Raw genomic sequence first — 25,386 nt, 5'->3', positions numbered from 1 at the left:
CGTTTGAATTCACAAAGAGAGAGCCATAAAACTGCTTTGATACAAAGGCGAAGTGATGTGTAAAAAATATCACTTAACTATTTCATCAAAGATAACAATGATTTTAATATAAATAAGAAATACATAAACAGTTTACAGTTTTGATACTCATAGGCAATTCTCAGTTATAAACTAAAGTAAAAAAAACTAACTCTAAAACGAACATCACTTGCTTCGGATACAAGTCTTCGAAAGACCACTGAAGTAGCCACTTTTCTAGATGCAAATTCACTAACATAACCTTTAACATCCAGACGGTAAACGATGAAGTAGTTATGAGGTATACACGATAACTGCATTAACTTCCATGTTTTCATACGCTCCCAAGGCAGAGAGCCATATCGTGAATAACAAATGATTAATGAGGGTAATAACACCAGATAAATCACCCGTTGCCCGATGTCACGTTCGTGACGAGCTAATGCGGTGGTTATACGCTTGACTGAGAAATAATTTTGTTATTTCATTCAGAGATGTAGCCGTTCCTTCGTATATCGATAGCTATACACTTTTACCAGGTATTGACCAGGGCTCTTGACGTCAAATTGAACTAAAATATGTTTGTTTAGTTTGCTAGGATATTCAGCTTCGTCGCACCTGATGTTCCAGTCCAGTGAGCTGAAACCCTACTGGACTGAGGCTGTTTTAGGATTATGTCCTCTTCAGCCGGGGAAAGGATTGCAGCTGTAGCAGAGACATGTAAATAACGAAGTGTAATAACGAAGATCATTTCTGCCGCAACTGCTAGTCGGGGATATGTTGGTTGGTTGGGTTATCTTTTGAGTGAGGTTTTCTGTGAATATGGTACATGGTTTGTCGGGTGGGTTTGTTATTGTTGGGTTATGTTCAGGCATAACCCAATTTGAACAAGTCGTGATTTTTTACTCATAATCTAGGATGATGATTTGTATACACAATACATGTAAAATCTTGTGATAAGTAAGTGTTCATCCTAGTAGAACAATTATTTTATAGTATAATATTTTTTACTTGTAAAATATCTATGTATTGGCACAGTGCAAAATAGTTTATTAATCGAGCACGCCCGGTAAAGTGAAAGCTGTAGAGCAAGTGTCTCAATGCACGAATGCATTTGTTACTGTCCAAGTAATGTAATGCCATGGGTTTAAATTAATTGTTCATTGCGAACTGTTAACTTCATCTTCTTAGAGGTCATCGGAGTGAGAGTCAAACCTCTAGTATATTGTGCAAAACTTTACTTTATGAGGTACAGTAATTTGGTTTTATTTTTGTTTCAGCACCATTAGAATATTTTGAGTTATTTCGAAAGGGAACTGCCTGATCTTTGGTTTTGTTATCCAACGTACATCTTCTGTTATTGATATCACAATGATAAATGATATTTAGTTCCTGAATTGATCTTACTTGAACCACTCGGGTGAACGGAAACATTTTTCTGATATTCTCTGTAGATCGCCAACAGTAACCACAAAAATATTCTTTAGAATTTGTCGGGTGATTTCAACACACTTACGCAACTCATGGGTAAAAACATGTGGAAAAATTAGCAAATCCGTATTTTCACAAGTATGAAGTATGGTTTGGAATCTCTCGTTATAAGCCACAAATCAAGATATTAGGTAAAGTAATTTGGTAGTCCTACGGGCGTAGCCTCGTCCTAAATACACGGCTGTGGTCGTTTAGCGGTAATAGAACTCAAGACCGCATTTGGGTCGCCACGAGACCGGTAAACAGATACTTAGCGAACAAACGAGCAAGCAGCTGTACAGCTTGGCAGCTTATTATGGGGTACAGCTTGTAATGTGCAGGTGATTTATCAGGGAAATAGCTTTTAATACGGAATAAGCTATAGTGTGTAGCTGATACATGCATTAGGAGAATATCTGGACCACACAACTTGGTTAAGTGGTCAGTTAGTATTTTCATTTTCAAACCTCAAGATTGTTTTTTATTATGTAAATTTTTAACGGAAATAAATTCATACATAACATAATATGGCTTGACAATTCATAAGGAGAATAGTTTGTAGGATTTAAGCTCCAAGTATTTTATGTAGCTATTTAAGTAAATAGTTGGGTGATTGATTATCAGAAAAAATATTCTAATAGGTTTCAAGCCATAGCATACACCGGAGGTTATGCATTAGGGTAAAGCTTTTAATATAACCTAAGCTAAAACGTATAGCTGATCAATTTATTTGTTGGAGTAGTTTACTATGGCGTATAGCTTGAAAAATTAGCTTAAACTACATAGGGTGGCAGGATTATCTATTATAATGATTTAAGCTATAGTATGTAGCTAGGAAATTCATTCAGGAAAATAGCTTAGACTATATCAAATACTTTAGCTTAAGTATTATAGGCCTATAGAGTATTCTCTAGTGAGTAGCTCAGTGATTAGTTAGTAAAAAATATAGCTTAAACCACAGCATAGAGTAAATGACAAAATAAATAGCTTGTAAATGACTCAATCTACAAGATGTAATCGAGTGATTGATTAGTTGTGGAAAATGGCTCGTAATAATTAAAAGTGACAGTATCTTAGTAGTTGCTTGATTGAGGTAAATATCTTGTAAAATTACTCAATCTGCAGAATCTATTTATGTGATTCAAGCAAAACGCTTGGGTTATAAAGCTTAAAATATGGTATATTTTAAGTATTGATATCGATATATTCTTGGCAACAAATAGTTAAGACATAAATCTAAAATTTACCTTATAACCTAAAAAAGGAATTCTGTGGTCGTTGAAAAGGAATGCATCACGTTTATAGGAAATGGTTCCACATAATTGATTCCTCCGAAAACGATTTGATGACTGTTCCACTAATTGAATCCGTGAAAATTCCCAGACTTAGCTAAATACAACTATAAACGTTAATCCTTCTGGATGGCCATTGACTTGAGTAGGATTTTTCCACAGTTAGGAGGATTATACCATTGACTATTGAATCAATAGTCAATGATTGTACGTTAGGACAGTTTCATTCATAGGGTTATTATTATTTTGATTCTGTAGAGTAATGTATGAGTCTATAAAATCAAATAATTTATACTATCTTTATTTGAATTATTTCTTTTCTATGGAAACAGTAAGAAATTAAAAATATGATCGTACGTACAGTACTTTGTTTTAAAGCAGGTTTGTTTACAAATTTAATCTGGTAAACACTTTTTCTACTATGCCTACAAAAAGTCATTTAGTTTATAAATTTCACCACCAAATCAGGTTGATTAACCTTGGTGGTTATTGTTTCGTGTACTGTAATATTTCTGAATTGTTACAGTTCTATGTAATACTGAAACAATAAAGATTTTTCTAATAATAATTTAAGGAAACAAATATTTGCACTATTTTTTTTATTAAAATTCTGTAGTTCTTTATTTTGTAGTTGTACCAGAGTTACTGAAGGCAATTACCCAGGGACTAATTACTAGTATATAAGAATAAGTAAATATAGGCCAATTTCCATGCTGGCTGTTCAGCAGTTTCATCGGATTTTTACTATGGATTTAAATGTAGGTGTGAATAACATGAAAACCACATCTTACCATTAACAATAATGCTAATAAGTTGAAAACAAAATGCATAACACTCGAAAATAATTATGAACACTCAAACAAGGCTTTGAAACAACTCAACTCAAATTAGTAATTTTATCATTACTTGAATACGGTTATAAAATATCATTCAAGAAAAAAATCAATTTGAAAATATGTCCTGTGTTTGAAAGTAACCCATCAAAGAATTGATCATTCTCAGATGGGTCCGGTTACGTCAAAGACAAATATTTCGGCCCCGCCTTAAATTATACGGCGACCTCCAAATATAATAACTGGAATGCTAAATATGTAATCAAGTCTTGAGAGCTGATTCATGGGGAGAAAATTGGATATAATTTTAAATTGTTTTAACAACCAGTTAACAAGGCCAGTAGCAATTCGCGTTCCGTTTTGCACTGTAAATGATGTTTTTACAAATTAGAGATGATATTTAACATTTCCTAATGCGTGGACTTTGTAATTGCAACATATAAAGATGAGTTATATTCGTAAAGATCTATAAATTTTTACATTACATTGCTGGCTAACTAAAATGTATATTACAATTATTTAAGATTAATGTGGATTAAAACATAATAACCAAACAGTGTTCTGTTGATAATTTTGAATTACTTTTTTGTAGTTTGCAAACCTTCTTTCTTAAATTCCTTGTACCTGAACATTTTCTATATAAGCACAAACCTTGACCTAACAAGTCTTTAGAAGTTTCTTTCTTATTTAAAATGTTTACTTGCATGGTTCATTTAGTAAAATCTGTTTCTAACCAAAGTGTACATTTTGTGGGTCTTCTTGGGGGTAAAAGTGCTTGCTGAATTGTTGGGAATGAACAAAACCACATTTTGTTAACATTTTAAAGGTTAAGAAACCTTTAGTTTTTTACTCAATATATGTTTATTGATACGCTATACGATGGTAAGTGTTTTCTTCAAGTTAATTGGTAAAAAAAAATTGATTTAAAAATAATTGTATTCATCTGTTTAGTGACATTGCTGTACCTGAATTATTTAGGCTCTCGTTGTCACTTCATTTAGAGTATTGCATTTTGAATTACCTCACAGTTAACAAGAGGTTATGTTACCTTTATGTGCTACAGGATTAATTTAACAGAAAGGTTACTAAGACTCTTGTTGATAATAACCTTTGTCAGTTAAGTTGTATTTTTATTCAGGTTTAAACTATTTAAAAATACGCTATATTTTGTCTAATTTACAACTTAATTACACAACTTATCAGAAATTAAAGAAAATTGGAAAAGATGCAAGGACCTTCTGAACACGCATTTTATCTCGATAGTTGCATGATTTCCTGAACTCGTTGAATCACTTGTACAGAAAGAGTTCAATACACGAGCGCAACGTTCGCCGATTTAAGTGAAAGGTGTATAGCAAGTGTCTTGCTGCACGAATGCATTACTTAACACCCACGTACGTACCCCCCCCCCCCACCGCCCCCCCACCGACATACGCCCTTGCTGCAAGCACCCCCGCGGTAATACACACATACAGCACCGCGATTTGTCATAAATGCTATTGCTCTTGCACGTAGCAGTAAAAGTATTAATTAGCTGGCAGTAGGGAAGAATTTCGCAAAGGTTTACGAAACTGTCTACAACTTCTGTGACGTGTTGATTTTCTCTGGCCATAGGACAGAACAGTTTTATAATCAAATTTTGAAACATTTGATGCCTTTTTGGGTGTTGCTATGTTAATTCTAGAGAAAATTGGGTAACTTGAAGGTAGTCACTACGATGCTAGAAGGTAATATCTACTGTGCTAACACCGACTTCCATCTACTTTGATCGTACCTACTCAGTCATTGGTTTTTATATATTATTCTAAGATCAGGCAATGAAATGATGGATGGATTTAAAAGACTTCCCTAATTAAAATGGGCTTAATTAACATGGACAGCAGGGTCCTTACTGTTAAACTTTGATCGTAAGAGGCTACATTTAAATAAAGAATCACGCACTCAAAGGAGGTCACCCAATTTAAAACTGGGCACTGGATCGTATACAAATGCCACTTCAATCGGAAAGTATCTTAATAAGACGATCGAGTAAGCTCTTCTCTTAATGACGGGACAATTTGTACCTATTAACCGGTCTGTAGATGTTTTGTAAAAAGATTTAAACAACAACGAAGTAATGCATATAGAATTCTATTAGACAAATGATTACGAAAATAACTTTTTTTGGTGGAACAAATTCTTTTCTTCAGGTTTATGACTACAATCAACCTAGGACATTTTCCCGGACGCAAGCTTGAAACTACACCCGTCTGGTAAACTCCGGACGTCTGATATGTCTTAGTAAAATTCTTATCCGTCAGAATACACTAATGAAACACATAAACCAACAGTGTGACAGATATAGATTCCAATGCGTCCTTCAACAGCTTCTTAGACTGACGTCATCGTCTTGTTATAGTAGAGCTTAAGATGATTGGCTCCAGGATCTGTCACTATGTCAGGATCCTGCAGCGGATGTTATTATCACGTCGAGTCTCGGGTGACAAAGGAATATTTATTGTTGGAGAGCGAGCGGATGTCCGGCAACTGGGAAAACTGTGAAGAAACATTCAGTTAAACTTGGTCTCTATATTATTTCATAGTAATCATGACTTTTGGTGGAGGGAGCTATCAAGCGCAAGGACGATTATCAAAGACAAAGATATTTTCCTAAAAATAAAAAAATTAATACTTAAGGTTTTAATCAACAGGTGGTTTTATCAAATGCGCAAAAGCCTTTGAAAAATTTGATATTTAGGCTACGGTAATACTTTCTAACCGACAACGAGATTTTTAATGCCAATTTTGATTTGATTTGAAGAGTTTATGGCTATTTATGTTTGGATATTAAAATAATTAGCTTATATAATGATCGTAAAGAAATGACTAACCATCCTTTCTTATGAAACTTTATCGGAAAAATAGGACGATCTACTATATATAACATTAAATAAAAATATGAAAAAATAAAACATTTTTGGTTTAAAATATCCGCCGATTTCCAATGTATGTGCTATATGATTTGAGAAACCGTTTCAGTTTAGACGAGAGCTTGCCCCGTGGTCGAAAACTCGACCAAAAGTATGTATTGTGCAAGCTTCTCTATTTTTCAACCCACGCTAAATAAAACATGTGATTGGAATTTCTTTAATTTGTTTTGATTTTCAATTTATATTTTGTTGTTATTTCGTCACCAACATGACAACCCATAAGGCCTATGTTAATTTTTTTAAATTTAAAATTCATTTTTTTGTCTATTTTTGGGCCTATTTCAATTTATAAAGTGATTCTGCACATCCACAGGAAAATATCTTTCATTTGGTACCAACCGCGTGTGATTGGGTCCAGTAGTAAGGTCAGCCTAGCTGTCGTGAGTCTTGCAAACGTTTTTTAGTATATAAGATATCCCAAGACACTGCTTTTTTAACAATTTATTTTACAATTGAATTAAGCTGTTTAATTATAATGCACTGCCCGCTGCCCTGAAGATGGAAACCAATGCGGACAGATTTGGCAAAGGAGTATCTTCTTTTATCTCGATGTTTCTACAGTGACGAGGACTTACAGGATACCTGTAGCTATTTATTCTTAACAATGGTTTTTTAGTTTTATATTTTGTCCATAAGAACCTGTTGTTTTTACTAGTTTGATGGCAATATTTGTTGACGCAATTATGCGTTAAAAATAAAGATATTTGAGTTTTAGTTTGAGTTAATGTTTTAATATCTGGTATAAATTACACCATTATGCTAAAAACGTTTAAACATAATAATTACTTTAAGATATTAACAAATGGTCTTTAAGTATAAGTAGTAAACAATATTTTATCACAACCAGTAAAATACAATGGTCTAAGTATTGCCAATAAAATTCCACATTTTAATATGTCGAATATCCGAACATATTTGCAAATTTAAGTCATAACATTGATTTATGCACATCATTAATTAATTAACTACTTTGATATAAAAGGAATGTCTTTACCTTTCCCCTCTCTGAAAAAGGACAGCTGATAATAATTAAATGCCAATGAGAAAGAGTGTCCAATTCGAGACAAATGAAAGAACGGTAGTCAAAGTTCAAGGTGGGAATCAACGCTTCTGTAGTTGCAGCGCCATCTGTACAACTGGCCGTTAAAGTCTTCATGAACGTATTCCAGCAAACTGCGTCATAAATAACCATTTAAGTGCAGTTAATTTGTGTTTAACAAGTTTCCTTCTAAATTATTGCATAATAACACGTAAATGGTCACTTCTAAACGGATTGTATCACTGTCTCGACCAAAACATAAATTTATGATTGTTAAATCAGAAAATTCAATCGTTAACCAAAAGAATACATAGATTATTTTCTAATTATTTTTCAATTAGAATTAGGTTATCAGTCTTATTAAGTGGTTTGTCTTACAGGAACTTAAGTATCCAAAAAAACTTTACGGTAAATAACTTTGTATTACATTAAAACACACTGTAAGGTAAGTAAAATAAGGGAATGGCTTTAAACTAATGTAACTGCTATGTAAGTCAACTAAAATGGGGCTTACGAGTTAGTAAATTTGTTTAAAATATAAAAACCCAATTTCTTTTAGATGTATGTTTATTTTGTTGATATTTTTGTTGTTAAAATTAAATGTGTTTTGTCCTATCTAAAGTAATTCGTCTGTTGATTATGTTTTTAATCTTCACTGAATGAATCAAGCTATTACGTCGTTATTTCATGATTATGACTTAGAAAACATAAAAAACTTCATAATTATTTCAGTTATTAGTTATTAATACTAGATTAAATTAGTACGGTACTCTTTTGATTTCAATAGAGTGGTCACATAATTTTGCATGGCATGGTGTTTATTATATGATTGACGAATAAATTGTAGAAAAATGTAGGCTATCAGTATTAAGTTGACTAATCAATTACATTTACCAGCTCCATCAGATAAATAAATAAAATCGTTTGTCAGTATGTTACTTCTTCGTGAATTGTGTGTTAGATAGTTCACATCATTGAAACAAACTTGATCAACTGTTTGCAAACTTGATTTTTAATTATTCGACAACTTTTCAGTTTTCTTGTGTGGTACAACTCACTTTATACTTCCAAACGTACAGTGTAACTATCTAAAGAAATTAGAAAATGTCAAAAATGTTCTTCCACGTTCAATTCAATTCGATTAAAAACTACATTTGTTTGGAAATCTGTTACAACGAGTGGGTAGATGTAACCATAAAACAATGAATCACCCAATACGTGAGGTCTACATCAACCCATAAGTCAATATTGAGCCTATAAAGCCCGATTGCGCCATACAACATGCAATCGACATGCCCGATAGTGGCGAACAGTGTAATCAAACCGACAAATGGCTACATTCGAACACACGACAACCAGCCGTCGTTATCAGCGAGTAAATCACAGGTGAAAGTCGTTCGAAGGACTTATCTCTGATTTAAGACCTCTGACAAGGTGATCTCAAACACAAGACTAAAGTTACAATGTTACGAGACTCTGGTAGTCCACGCCCTAAACTGGACAACTGCTGTTATTGGTTAAAGTTAAAGTCAAAGTGGATGAGGGACTTAAATAGAACCTTCGTATTGGCTTTAAGATACCAGGGATATATCCAAAACACTTCACCTAACTTTGTCATCATCTCAGTTTCTTACAACACACATAAGGTAAAACATTTGTCGAATCCCTCTTATGATAAGCCAGGAACGAAGTTTGGTGTTTAAAACCCATTCATCCGTCAACAAATGATATGGACTTTTATCATCTTAGCTAAGACGTTAAAACTCCATTCATGAGAAGCTAGGAAAGTTTCACATTTCGGGACTCGGAAAAACTGTCTACCTCATCGTCAGGAATTCTTTCATTGATAAATGTTACGTTTTATTGATCTAATCTGACAACACGATTTACACCGAAAATAAATTGATGCATTCCGACATGACCACATAGCATACATCTTCTGAACATATAAATTTTAAAAATCGTATCCATAATCATTTTTCTTATAAAATTTATTTAACGTGCAAGGTTTGGTGTTTGAAAATCCCATTTACACCTAGTTCAATTAGTGACCCTTTTTCATCTTTTAAGTCTTCAATTATATGTAGCTATTGAGATTTTGTGGAGGTATTTTGTGATTAGTGATCAAGATTATTAATTAAAAACCATTAAATATAAGTATCATACTAGATTGATCTATGTAGTTTTTTATAACATACAGTAATACAATTCAAAGGTTCATTTGATATTCAATTAAATGGGATCCCGTGTTAGTGTATTGCTAAAAACATTGTAATATCTACAACTCACGACCATTGAAGACTTCATTACCTGAAAATAAAAATGACATTATCAATGTACCAGAGTTAAATATGTAAACACAACAGCAAAATAGGAGAGAACAGTTTTTATCCTTCCGCATTTCCGTAGATTTCTAAGAGCTTGGTAGTATTGTTTAAAATGGTGTAATTATTGCAAAAAGTTACTTTAAAATAGTAACCAACCGGACACTCATTGTGCTGTACAAAACATATGTAAAATATTACGTGTATTTCTTGTCGCAATAATTAATTTCTAACTTTTGGTAAAAGAAGATTGTAGATGTCATTTCTTCATAGTGGGTTATGTCATCATACTATCAAGTAGAGCTATTTTCACCATGTAGCCTACCGCTTTAATATAATGAACAAGATAACTGGTAAATCGATATTACTAGTAATGCCAGCAATACTAGTCTCCCCACACCGTATATGGCTGCCAATTACATTACCTTTACTATTACACTTACACGAGCACCTGGTGTTGCTTGTGTGAAAACAGCGAGAAAATTGCTAAAATTATACACTCAGAATTTTCACAAGGCTACATGAATTTAACGCAATACACTATTAGTAAAAACCGTGTAAAATAAATTGAATTTAAAAGTGGGAACGTGGCAATGTCTCGTAGAATAGGCGTGAAATGGATATAGGCACACTAGAGAAATATACACCAAACAATTAGATATCTTGAAAACATAAACTGAAATTCCACAACTTAAAAATATTCTTTTATTGAGCAATCTTCCTTGAAGATGTGTAAGTTAAATTATGCCTAGTTTGAAGGAATAACTCGTAAATATTGCATAAATAACCTAGGATATTACATAAATAACCTAGGATATTACATCAATAACCTAGGATATTACATAAATAACCTAGGATATTTTTCAGGCATAAAATTAAGGACTCCCAATTTCCATAACAATTCAGGTGCTTTAAATCCCTTTTAGCGAATTTCCCTATAGGAAAGTAGCTATTACCGTAGGTCTCATGGTAAGACTTAGGCCAGGGACCGATTTACTTTTTCATTTCGATGTCCCCAGAGGCCAAAAACACCATTCGTTCAAATTTTTATATATGTATATATATATATATAGATATATATACATATAGATTTATATATATATGTGTGTGTCCGTGAACACGATAACTTGAGTAATTTTTATCTGATTTTGATGAAATTTGGTTTGAAGGTGTAAGGCGGGATAAAATTGAATGAGTTCGCGATCCAGCATGATCGGACCATGGGAACAGGGTTTTATGGGGTAAAAATTGGTTTTTCTCACTTTTGACCCTCAAAACACAAAATTTCCCAATTTTTCTCTAAACCTTCTTAAAGAGCTTAAAAAAACAAACAATTCAGTATATCAAAGTGTTTTTGTACGGTTATTGGTTACGGAGAAAACTAAAAAAATTGTAAATTTAAAATCCCCATGTTATTCTTATGGAGAATATTGTAAAATATTGTAGTTTGCTTGTTTATGGATATCTTTTAATCAAACTGGCAAATATATTCATTTTATACTAAGCAATAATTATTTTACTTAAAACACACACTTTATTAGTTTCCTTGTAGCAGCAAACCTAGGTACTCGTTAAACCTAATCCTATACTCTAATACGAGCAATGTTTGCTTGTATGTATGTATGTATGTATGTATGTATGTATGCTTGCTTGCACAAAGATCTCGAAAACGGTTCCGACGATTTTCTTCAAATGTTGTAAATAGTTTAATTCTGGCCTAAAAACGAGTTTACTGCAGTTAGAACTGCCAACAAAAATCTAATTACGTAGAAAAATGAAACTGAAAATCACATTTTTTTAACATTAGTCTTATGGGTTGCTAGGTAACCTTGTTGGCTGAATTAAATAACAAGGAAAAGTAAACAAAAGACTTGAAGTTGTAGCATGTGTTCATAATAAGCCAACTACCCACAGTATACTAGCAAATTACAAATACAGTACAAAAGGAAAAACATCATTTAGCAAAGATTATACTGAAGATTACTCGATACATTGTAATTGTAGTCAAGGGTAGCAGTGAGAAGTCTGGGATCTGTTTATGACGATTAGATAAGGGTATGGGCAATCCTAAAATGCTATGGGAAGGGAGGGAAACAGGTCCGTGACGTAGGAAGTGGTGAAGGAAGTAGTCAAGGCGAGCTGTCCGGAGTGTGGAAACTGTTTATGACGATTAGATTAAGGAATCTGCAATCCTAAAATGCCATGGGAAGGGAGGGAAACAGGTCCGCGACGTAGGAAGTGGTAAAGGAAGTAGTAAATGCGAGCAGTCTGGAGTGTGGAAACTGTTTATGACGTTTAGATTAAGGAATCTGCAATCCTAAAATCCTACGGGAAGGGATGGAAAGAGGTCCGCGACGTAGGAAGTGGTGAAGGAAGTAATAAAGGCGAGCAGTCTGGAGTGTGGGAACTGTTAATAACGATTAGATCAAGTTATCTACAATCCTAAAATGCTATGGGAAGGGATGGAAAGAGGTCCGCGACGTAGGAAGTGGTGAAGGAAGTAGTAAAGGCGAGCAATCTGGAGTGTGAAACCTGTTTATGACGATTAGATTAAGGAATCTACAATCCTAAAATGCTATGGAAATGGAGGGAAACAGGTCCGCGACGTAGGAAGTGGTGAAGGAAGTAGTAAAGGCAAGCAATCTGGAGTGTGGAAACTGTTTATGACGATTAGATTAAGGAATCTGCAATCCTAAACTGCCATGGGAAGGGAGGGAAACAGGTCCGCGACGTAGGAAGTGGTAAAGGAAGTAGTAAATGCGAGCAGTCTGGAGTGTGGAAACTGTTTATGACGATTAGATTAAGGAATCTGCAATCCTAAAATCCTACGGGAAGGGATGGAAAGAGGTCCGCGACGTAGGAAGTGGTGAAGGAAGTAATAAAGGCGAGCAGTCTGGAGTGTGGGAACTGTTAATAACGATTAGATCAAGTTATCTACAATCCTAAAATGCTATGGGAAGGGATGGAAAGAGGTCCGCGACGTAGGAAGTGGTGAAGGAAGTAGTAAAGGCGAGCAATCTGGAGTGTGAAACCTGTTTATGACGATTAGATTAAGGAATCTACAATCCTAAAATGCTATGGAAATGGAGGGAAACAGGTCCGCGACGTAGGAAGTGGTGAAGGAAGTAGTAAAGGCGAGCAGTCTGGAGTGTGAAAACTGTTTATGACGATTAGATTAAGGAATCTGCAATCCTAAAATGCTATGGGAAGGAAGGGAAACAGGTCCGCGACGTAGGAAGTGGTGAAGGAAGTAGTAAAGGTGAGCAGTCTGGAGTGTGAAAACTGTTTATGACGATTAGATTAAGGAATCTGCAATCCTAAAATGCTATGGAAAGGGAGGGAAACAGGTCCGCGACGTAGGAAGTGGTGGAGGAAGTAGTAAAGGTGAGCAATCTGGAGTGTGGGAACTGTTAATAACGATTAGATCAAGTTATCTACAATCCTAACACGCTATGGGAAGGGATGGAAAGAGGTCCGCGACGTAGGAAGTGGTGAAGGAAGTAGTAAAGGTGAGCAATCTGGAGTGTGAAAACTGTTTATGACGATTAGATTAAGGAATCTGCAATCCTAAAATGCCATGGGAAGGGAGGGAAACAGGTCCGCGACGTAGGAAGTGGTAAAGGAAGTAGTAAAGGTGAGCAGTCTGGAGTGTGAAAACTGTTTATGACGATTAGATTAAGGAATCTGCAATCCTAAAATGCTATGGGAATGGAGGGAAACAGGTCCGCGACGTAGGAAGTGGTGAAGGAAGTAGTAAAGGCGAGCAGTCTGGAGTGTGGAAACTTTTTATAACGATTATATTAAGGAATCTGTAATCTTAAAATCCTACGGGAAGGGATGGAAAGAGGTCCACGACGTAGGAAGTGGTGAAGGAAGTAGTAAAGGCGAGCAGTCTGGAGTGTGAAAATTGTTTATGACGATTAGATTAAGGAATCTGCAATCCTAAAATGCTATGGGAAGGGAGGGAAACAGGTTCACGACGTAGGAAGTGGTGAAGGAAGTGGTAAAGGTGAACAGTCCGGAGTGTGGGAACTGTTAATAACGATTAGATCAAGTTATCTGCAATCCTAAAATGCTATGGGAAGGGAGGGAATCAGGTCCGCGACGTAGGAAGTGGTGAAGTAAGTAGTAAAGGCGAGCAGTCTGGAGTGTGGAAACTGTTTATGACGATTAGATTAAAGAATCTACAATCCTAAAATCCTATGGGAAGGGATGGAAAGAGGTCTGCGACATAGGAAGTAGTAAAGGTGAGCAGTCCGGAGTGTGGGAAATGTTTATGACGAATAGATTAAGGTATCTACAATCCTAAAATGCTACGAGAAGGGAGGAAAACAGGTCCATGACGTAGGAAATGGTGTAGGAAGTAGTAATGCTAGCAGTGCAGAGTGTGGGAACTGTCTGTGGCATTTATGTATCTGCAATTCTAAAATGGTATAGGGACGGAGGGCAAACAGGTCCACGACGTAGGGAGTGGTAAAGTAAGTAGTGAAGGTGAGCAGTGTGGAGATTGGGAGTGGATTAATGTATCTGCAATACTTTTCAGAGTAAACTAATAATTTTCCCCGAGCAAAGCTCGGTCCCCAGGTACTTTTATTTAAATTGATCAATTGAAAAGCAATTCAGCCAAATGGAAATTCGGTTAGACAGCAGGTTAGCTGCGGCGGGGGTATTTTTATTTAACGTTCTACATGGCAAGGTTTAGTCTAGCCCATCGATGTTTATAGTCTAACTCTAACCTAACAGTTAACATTTTTCTGTTTCCGAGCAAAGCAGGGTTAAATTGGTTGTGTGTTCTACATAAAATTGAAATGAGTAATCGTACTCTTTACTGTTAAGTATTTGTTCTTCTTTATGATTAAATGCTTAAATGTTTTTGTAGATGAATTGATGAACAGAATTTGCCAAACATATCCAGAGGTAATCAACAACATTTGTTTAGATACCTAAACACCAATTCGAAAAGATTTAAAATCTTACAAAAACTCAGTTTATTTATGAAAATTTCCACCTTAATGTCTCCAACAAAACAGTAATCGAATACCATAACCAAAAAATTACAACTGTTCCATGTGTTCTATTCACAATGAGTTGCGACATAACCATGTCAGTCAGCATGAAATACGATGACTGTACAGCTCAGCGAATCCTACCTTAGTCGGAGCTTCAGCTACGGTTAAAATCAATTCTCATAATCTTTACAGCCCTAGTCCAGTGGAAGTTGTCCTTATGCGAACTGTCAATAAAAACCCAGTCCTGATCCGCGTTCCTTCGTTCCTTGGACCGACTCTGGTTCCACTAGTGTCGTTGGACACGGGTACGACGGTTATGACCACATCGTTAGTTGGCTACAAGATCGTGACACTATTCGATACGAGTACTCGAGTATTCGAATGTTCTAATCGCATTCACATTTATAGTCTGTCTTGACCCCATTACTGACAGGGTCTTCGCATTCTTCCAAGCTATTTACCACTTTTTAATTGACGAAGGTGCGCTCCTGGTTGGTTTTTGTAATCCTTTGAAGTATGCGATTGTTTTATGGACTATAAGTGTGCGTGTTGAATTTAGAAGTGTTACTGAGGAAATTATGGACAGTCTTTGAAAAATGAATGGATACGATGCAAGTAGTGCAACATTCTCCAATCCAAAAGACTAAAAATGTGTAACAGTCGAAATTGCAGGATATGTTACTGAACTATTTAAAATAAGCCATTTGATCATATTTCTTGTACAGATGCACAGATTTTGGTCAAATTCGCAAAAAAATCAAATTTGGTGAAATTTGCAAGATAAATTTTATTTTAATAAACTAAAAAACCAGGCTTATAAGATATTTTAACCCCTAAATTTAATTGCTCTCTTTTCCAATCCAAAAAAATCTAAATCGATCCTCTTTACATATCAGTAAAAAAAATTATCAGTATTGGTTACCGATGTATATAACAAGTTTAGTGCTAAACATTGTACTTTGTATCCTATGTTATCCGAATTTAAAAAGAAGATATAGCTGCAGAATACGATTTAATGGACACCCACTCAAGTAAAAATCTTCATTTCACTGTTGGCACACAAAATTAAAATAAAATCAAAATATTGTGCTTCTTCTTGTAAAAAATGGGATACGTTTATCGATTATTTATGTTAGGCTTGAACATAAATGTGAATTTCTTTTACCACGGAACTATTTATATATTTTAGCTTAATTCCATTCATAATCCTTTTCGTATGAAATTCTCCAAATCCCAATTTAGGCAGCGATCAATGTAATTGCTCATCCAATAAAATAATTGTAGATATCATACACAATTGACAACTTATCCGATACGTTTAGTCACAAACACACCTATTTTCGCCCATTTCAAACCTAATTTGATCTCAATCACAGATAACAATTTATACCCAGAGTTTCACACCACTTATTTGAAACCGATATTGGTAAATCACCTAGGAGAATAGATTAGTCTAGGTCACAATACGATGATTCCTATCACATAGTTGAAGTCATTCGCTCCAGCACGACTATGGGGCAACCCGTTATTACAGACTAATCCACTGTAAATGATACACGATCAAACCATCATTTTGTATTGCACACAATCCACCCTAACAAGATTGTTCTTTAATGAGAGTTACTCAAAAGAAACCTGCGGGCTTACTCTTGACCCGTATTTTTTGTCGATCAGGTGATCACAGTCAACAGTGGAACCTATAATCAATATGCGAAATTGATTGGTTGGAGTGAACGTAAATTTCATGGGTATTCATGAACCAGACCTTCTCTGCTACTGTTACGTTGGATCCTACATTTCGTGTATTATAGGGGGAGTTTGAGGACTAAATGAAGAATCTTAGCCAGGAACCTGCTGAACATGGAAAGTAAACAGACTTTTCTGTAGGAGATGAAAATATTTTGTTGTAATGTTAACAATTGTATGTTAAAGATTAATTTGTAAGGAAACGTAAAATCTTTTAATTACAACGTCTTATTAAAATAATAGGGAATATATTAGAATATCCCGATTCAAATATAACTTTAAATGATACGTACATTATATATATTGAGGGTCTAGTTATTTTGAGTGCCCGACCAAGTGAGGTGATACAAAATACTTTTTTCATCCTAATGTACCACCTTTTATTGTTATTTTTATACAATAAGAAGGTGAATAGTTCGTCAATATCACAATCTATGCTGACCCGTACGAGGTCTGTTTTCAAAAAGATAAATATATGAGTAGTTTAAGAGCTTTATAAAAATACTTTAAAAACCCAACTATCGGGGAATTTGGGAATGGTAAACTTTTCTAAAGCTACGAATACATAAAGATCGTTATAGATATTATAATAATGCTGTGTTTTTTTAATCATTAGTGATAAAATTGGTATTTACCATATTTACCATTCTGTACAGTAGGATCGGACTGATTTCAAATTTTTTTTTTTACTCGAGTTGAATCTTTTGCAACAGGTATGAGTACGATCCACGACAAAAGCAAAAAATTTAAAGTGAAAATTTCCACTTCAATTGTTAATGTTCAATCCTGCAAAATACCAGTGGCGTGAAAACTGCTATTGTAAAACCAACAAACCTGAAGAAACACACCAGACTTCACTTACTTGCGATTTTATCTCTGAGTTAATTGGTACTTGTTATGCGTGACAGAAACAACATTAAAATTCAGAGCGGGTTTCCAGATATTTATAATGAGCCTATCCTACCCCAAGGTAGGGTACATTCCAACAAACCACCGAATAAAGAACGTCTCTTGCGCAACAGCAAATACAAAAACTGCTACCGTGAATGGTGAGGAGCTAATTACACAAGAGTCGGCATTCCTACACCAGGAGGTCATTGGTTGCTTCGTTGATTGTTCACGTGTGTGGCTGGGGTAAGGGATGGGTCAATAAATCTGCATAGTAGGGTATTTCGCAGCAGAGTCGAAAGTGTGCAGGATCAAAATTGTGTTGCCTGTAAGATGGTTGAGAATTTTAGTAGATCAGCAGCACGCTTGCCATTGGGGGATGGACGCATTTCCCCACCTCAATATATAATATGGTACAGATTACGTTATGTAATTTAAATACAGCAATTTCAGAAAAATATCTCAACCTGCATAAAATGTTTGAACCAATAAGCAAATAAATTATAAATTACAAGTGTTGAGGCAATGGTCAAAATGTATTCCTAAAAGTAACAACTAAAGTAAAGTTTTGGAGAAAGAAATTAAATCGTGAAACCTAGATCGGCAGCGACACACTCAACCCTTGAGATTTGAGACAGTATCCTGAACACTAAGTTATGGAATGAACACAAACGTAAAAAAATAACATACTAATTTGCCAAACATGTTTAAACCAATAAACAACACATAATTAAATTAGAAATGTTGGCGTAAATAGATGCTGTGTAACAACTTACAAGGTAACTGTAAAAAGTAAATTTTATACTTAATATTTAAGATAACCAAAATTAGTATAATAAGATTTGATTTTACGTTAAGTCACAGTCTAAAAGACGCTGCATTTGTTCTTTATTTAACTTGCTTTAAAAATTGCTAATAACAGTCTTGAACAGTGTAAGATAAAAAGAAAATATTTTGGAGTAGTAAACAAAATAATTAATAACTTTTTCTGGGTTTATAGAACATCATAAAATATAAAATAATATTGCTTGGGGAACGGGCTTTTAAGAATTTTTTCATCACTCTGTATTCGAAAATAGCCCATTCCCATACAGCTGAGATCTTAAAAAATCGTCAATTTCCATACACAGTGATTTACATACGAGTCGAAGTAGTGAAAAATACTATTTAAGGCCAACCTTTTTTTTTCACTGTATGTGATAGCAAGGATTTTTTTCTTCAAGACCTAAAGTACTCCTGAACACATTTTTTTTTCTAATATTTATGGGGATAATTTTCCATAACCTGTCTCCAACTACAATTTTGTGTTATATTAAACAAAACGCAACTGCAGTAACCTCTTACAAACATATTATGCAATCACATTTCTTTTACACACTTTACAGTAAACAATTGAATTTATACTCACGACGATTTCTTCGCTACTAGTAAATTGTATAGTTTACATATGAATACCATCACAAACATTGCTCGGAACACCTTTACAGGTTTAATTTCTCTTAGTTCACCCGCATTCTACACTTCACTGAGGTAGTAAAGTTAAGCACTTCAAGTACGCGACTGCGCCAAGGGCACTTTGATACCGTCCTGACCGTAATATCCAAACCGGTTGTTCTCTAGTATAAGGCGGCAGCTACTTATATTAGCTCGTAAAACTGTAAGGAATAATTAGCAAGAAGAGCTTCCTGGCGTCCTTGGAACATGGGGATAATTTTACTTGGAATGTGGATTGCCGATTATCTGCTGGTATATATTTTCTGTTGTCAAAAGGTGGAACGAAATTGCATACTGTGAATGTGTTTTCCCTTCATTGTTAACAAAGGACCTTCAAGTAGTTCTGCAAGGATCCCAAGGATTCTGTGTGTGATATGTTTTTTATTTGTGTTCTAGAAATGTTAAACAATATTTGACCATCCAAGGTTGACAAAAAATGTTACGAAATAACCTAGAATGGAAGAATTGATTATAATATCTTTGCAATTAATCTGAAAACTTTGAAGTAGGAAGCAAGTTTGTTACATAACCTATTCAATTCAACTGGGGCCTAAAACCCAGAATCTAACACTCTTTGTCTTGAGTGTGAATTTTCCAAAGATAAGATAGTAATACCAATCACATTGACTTCGTATGCACATGTATGATTTTAGTTTTTTTCACTCTTTTTGTCACTATTTTTACTTATATCAACAACATTAACAGAACAACAATATATTAATCACTGTTTTCATTATTGTGGAATATTTTCTGGTGATGAATAATTAATCAGTATTTGGACCCAAACTGTTCATTAACGAGGGGAAAAACTTACTACATTACGTCTTGAAATTAAAATTTCAATCTGGAAACAAATTTAAACCATAGAAAATTGTAATATTTGTTGGATGACAGTTGTAAACAATAAACACAATCAATTAAAATCATCCTTTTCAAAATGAGTCTCTTGTTGAACTGGACAATCCAATTACGAGAAAAATATATTTATATGTATGAACAATGTCTATGGGCGTATTGGTTTTATTTACTCTTTTCAATAAATTAGTTAATCAATTGCCACCCTTTTCGTGCTTACATCTTTTTGTTTTACGTAATTCGATGACCTTCAAAATTACCTGTTCATTTACGATTCTTCTCGAGACCAAATTCACGTGGCACCAAAAAAGTATTTATGTAACATGCGGAAGGCTACTGGTTCATAGACATTTGACCTTGCTGATAGCGGTATATTAGGCATAATAAGTAGTTTAGGACGAGGTAAGTTTTTTTAAATTCAGTTTTACCATTTCTACTCCAATTAACTGAGTCATTTTCAATCTCAAAGTCAAGGAAGTGAGGTTCAAGGGAGTTCTTTCAGAAGTTACATAAGTATTTCTTTGTTGATTTTGCTAACTGGAGGATATTACTTACATAACGGATAACAGTGATTACAAAAAACTATTTGAAAATTCCTTTAGATTATATAAAACTCGTAATATCAATAACTATTCGAAATAGTTAAATATACATTTTAGGTAAAGCATTAATACTTTTATCTTTTATGAACAATCGTAGCTTATCTCTGTCTACAGGAAAAAAGAGGGTTTGTGGTAACAAATATAATAACCAATAACCTTATAATAGGCTATTTCGAATAATTTCTAAACACTTTGAGGTTAAGTATGCGTGGCCCAATCCCATTCGGTTTAGTATTGACAGAAGGAACTGAACATAGAACATAGCAACTGTTGTATCAAAAAGTATACGAGTTTTGACTTCTACTGTTACGAAATAAGGCAAACAATTGAAATGTTTTGAGTCTGAACTTTCTAAGAAATATCGCACAAAAAATGGCAAGTGCAAAAAGGAATTTTCATTGAACAATGTCATTAATTTATCTCTGTAGCCTCCCTATTATTTGGCTATCCTTTTGACAGTCACCACTCTATCCGGTCCTTGTATTCAAATCATTTACTATATGCACTTTCAACCGGCGTCTTTTAATAAACCATCGTTTCAACCAGTTGTAATCGAATGGACATAAGGCTAAGTATGTTTCTCCTGACTAAACTAAATTCTAAGACCCCAAGCACTAATTCAACGAATATGCTCATTTTAGCGAATTTCCCATATAGGGAATAAGCTATTACCGTAGTACTCATGGTAAGACCTGGACGCGGGACCGATTTTTTTTTTCGTTTTGAGGTCCCTAGAGGCCAAAAACACCATCCGTTCAAATTCATATATATATATATATATATATATTTATATATATATATATATATATGTGTCCGTCAGCACGATAACTCGAGCAAAAATGATCCGATTTTGATGAAATTTGGTACAAACGTGTAAACCTACGTCTATTCGAACGAGTTCGCGATCCAGCATGATCGGACCATGGGAACGGGTGTTTACGGGGGGTTTTATGGGGTAAAAATAGGTTTTTCCCAATTTTGACCCAAAAAACATAAAATTTAGCAATTAATTTCCAAACCATTTTGTAGAGCTTAAAAAAACAAATAATTTAGTATATTGAAGCGTTATTATGCGCCTAATGGTTACGGAGAAAATTCAAAAAAATTGTAAATTTAAAATTCCCATGTTATTCTTATGGAGAATGAGTAAACTGTTGTAGTTTGCTTGTTTATGAACATATTTTGATCAAATTTGGAAAATGTTTTTATTTCTTACTAACTATTAACATTTTACGAAAAAAAAAAACAGTTTTACCCTCCCTGATGCAGCAAACCTAAGTACTTGTTAAACTAATTCTATTTAAATCGGGAATAAATGTTATATTTTTAAGTAGACATTTCAGTGTAAATCCAATCAGTCAAATGGAAATTCGCTTAGTCTGCAGGTTTGCTGCGGCGGGGGTATTTCTGTTTATGTGTTTTGAATTTCATGAACATTGGTTTGTACGGCCAAAACATTATCCAGGGCTTTCAGTTCCTAGGTGGCCCAATAAGTAGGGAAGCTACTACTGTATGCATAACAAACTACAAAAGGCTCTGCACAAATCTATATTTATAAAAGAGGAAGTTTGTATGTTTGAACGTTATGAGCTCGGACACCATTGGACCGATTGCCACGAAACTTGGTACATACGTGTAGAATAGGTTTATACACCATCAAGCGAACGAACTTTGACCTGGAGGCGAGTTAGCGTAGCGAACGAGCTAAACCTGAAGGCAAGTGAGCGCAGCGAACGAGCTCCAACCTAAAGGTGGGTAAGCGTAGCAAACGAACTTCAACCAGGACGTGATTGAGCGATGCGAACGAGCTCATCTTGAAAATGAACGAGTATTTGACATAAAACCACATTAGGAGAGGACGACGTCTGTCGGGTCAGCTAGTATAACAATAAAATCATTACCGAGGTTAAAAACCTGAGGTTTCCATCACACCTACTTCAATCGTGTTGCTGGATGAGGGGAAGTAGATTGATATGATTTGCAACCAATACACAATACTCCTCGGCAGGAGGTCGTATAATCAATCATAACAGAACCATACAACAGTATCTCACTAGCCTTGACTCGTCTATTGTCTTGTATGTCTTCTATGGAGGTTGCTCTATATACCTTCAGGCCTTCCTGATTCTTTGATCGATATTTTATAGGCTGCTCTTGAAGACTGATGGTGTACTGGAAGATTTGAATTTAACCCTGCGCCATAGGCCTCTTTGTATTACGTATTAGGTCTCCAAATGCTTCTTACATTAGTTGGTGGAGAAACGATATTAGAACTCAAATTTTGTTCAGTCAGTAAACAGTATGTTCCTTATTGGAGTTAAAGCATTACATTTGGATAAAGACAGTAGTGTACTATAACGTTTGAAGTTGTTTATGTAATTTATTGTCAAGTCCAGTAACACTTGCAGTCGAATTATTTGTTTGTTGCTTTGTTTGGAGCAAATTTGACAGTTAACACTTTATTCTTTCTTTTATTGCACGAATACAAGGTTAAACAGTTATAACATACAAATAAATAAATAGTTAACATTAACACATCCTACATATTTCGGACAGAAACGTACGTGTTACAATAATTGTCCTAATCTGATCCTTATGGATGGGAAATCCATAAGCGAGCAAGATTTATGTATGTTTGGAGGCATAGGAATTGTCAAATGAGTCTTCTCAAAATAAATGCAAACTTAAAAAATATTCATGTTTGTCGTCAGATTTGAATATCGAAAGGGTTTCCCATGTAGTCATGTGACCCATAAGACTTTCATCTAGTGTAAACTCTTACTAAACGGATTGAATAATCCAAACCTAACTTTCATTGGATTTTTTATCGATTTAATCGTTTATTCAGATCCTGTAAGTGAATTCACAGGACGTTGCAATGCACTTGGCAATCACCTACTTCTCCTAATGATCGATCGATTGCGAGGCCATGTAGCAAACTCTGACTTTTCTAAAGTTCACCGACACATTGTATGAGCAAGATCACCAGTCTGTTCATTGACAGGTACAACAGCTGAGAGAGGCTGTTAAGTCACCGGGCACAATTGTGAACATAGAACGCACCTGTGATTGTAAATGTGGTAACAAGGAACTGTGGTGGTTTGGAAAAGAGGTATGGGGTTTTGGAGCAGAATAATCGAGAAATCACAAGTATTGCTAAGTAAACTCTTATAGACTTAATCTCGAGTAGAATTGGAAAACAATGAAAACGGAATGCTTATGTGTTTCTACAACGTAATAGTGCAGAATTGTGGTACTTTGGAACAATTGAATCGAAGAAACATGATCTTACTGTAAAATGTACTCTGTATAGTAAACTTACTTCGGTATATTTTAGAGACAATACATGAACTTGTAGGGTCGTCAAATTGTGAAACAATGAAATGAGGAATATATTTTGGGATTGTGGAATAATCAAATGTAGAACACACGTGTACCTGATCAACTGTGGTATGGCACTGAGAAATGATACTAGCCTGTAGAATAATGAACAGTTGTTCCGTGTGGATGGGAGTTTTGTGCAAGCGCTAGTAAGGATATAAGTGACTGAGGAACATGACAATATTGCTTTGTAACCTTAGAACCAAGAAAGTATAAGACACTGTGAACTGCAGTCTAAGTAAACAATAGAACAGAGCCAGAGGTTTTGGAACTGAGGAATAGTGGAATTAGCATCGCACGTATGCTCCTAAATATGTCATAAACAGTTTTGGTTAGGACTGAAATAGTGGTATTTTGGATCAGACCCCAGAATATCACTGAAGGCACTGATAAACGCAACTATAGCAGTGGCATGCCTAAAAATGGAACTATGAGACTAAGGGGCACACTTAAGAAACTTGGAACTGTGGAATACTAGGCTAAAACTTGTATGTTTGATATTGGATACTGAAAAACTCGGGAACTCGGAAAAAATACAAAGGGCCTTAAAAGTGTGATATGTGCGATGCGAACACTTGGAACAGTGAAATTGAAATACTGGAACTGGGGAACTATTAGACCTGTAGAATTACGGAATGTGGAACGCACCTGTCCAAGTTACTGAGGCGCACTTAGACTTGTAGAAGCTTCCGACCGTGACGAGCTGACGAAACGCAGGACTCGACGTTTCGAAACCGCTACTGCGACCTTCCTCAGGTAACAGATGAGAGAAAAACGATGCATCTTCTCTGTGCAAGTGGTGCGATAAGCCTTGCACAATCACCCATCAGATGTAATCATGTTTGCCTTACAAACCAACAAATGTGCTTAACTGTTGCCAACCTTCGACATTTGAGTATTCTTTTGAAATTATTCTATGTAGCCTAGCTTAACGATTGAATCTAATTATCTGTTAAAGCCTATAAAGGCTCAGTTCTTCCAGGGGATGTTGAAAAAAACTAAAATTCTTATTTTATCACTTTAACACTTGAATAAGAAAGCGATCGTGCCTATTTTTGGCTAAATATGTAATCATATAATTGTTGAATGGATATAAGTAAACGTCGTCCCCATTTATTATTAAAAATCGAAATATGATGATTTGCTAACTAGGACCTTTACCACTGACGGATATTTTAATATTGCAGCAAATTTGTGTGGGATTTTTTTGAATCAGGTTTTAACAATTAAAAGTTTAATGGATTGAATAGCTCAACCAGGGATAGTTTGGTTCGGTTTTGATCCATCATTAATCCCCTGAATTGTCTTAGGATTGAATCGGGACCTCCTAACCGTTTGGCTAACACTGTTTAGCTATCCAACATTCCGTTCACTCAATTTTTAAATTAGTTACGTAGGCCTAATCTTGTATTTCTACGTACACAATAAGTTCTGTCTTATTGTATGCATATTAAAGTATGAACTAC

At 34.9% G+C, this 25,386-nt stretch overlaps 1 protein-coding gene across 2 annotated transcripts in view; it reads right to left on the bottom strand.

Annotated features, from left to right (window-relative positions):
- The window catches only part of LOC129001946 (dual oxidase-like), a 137,322-nt gene that overhangs the window by 104,543 nt on the left and 7,393 nt on the right, over positions 1-25,386 (bottom strand). Inside the window, exon 1 of one of the 2 annotated variants that reach the window (XM_054429389.1) lies at positions 18,997-19,013. The exons of the other annotated variant lie outside the window; for it this stretch is intronic. The gene's annotated coding sequence lies outside the window, so the exon portion shown is untranslated. Of the gene's footprint in view, positions 1-18,996; positions 19,014-25,386 lie in introns of those variants that run through there. 2 annotated transcript variants of the gene reach the window in all.

Source organism: Macrosteles quadrilineatus, unplaced genomic scaffold (genome assembly GCF_028750875.1).
Source record: "Macrosteles quadrilineatus isolate MER2022 unplaced genomic scaffold, UCM_ALF_1.0 Scaffold_9__3_contigs__length_116548681, whole genome shotgun sequence".
NCBI classification, from domain to species: Eukaryota; Metazoa; Arthropoda; class Insecta; order Hemiptera; family Cicadellidae; genus Macrosteles; species Macrosteles quadrilineatus.
Note: the sequence above shows the minus strand (reverse complement) of the source record. Positions and strands in the feature narration are given on the sequence as shown.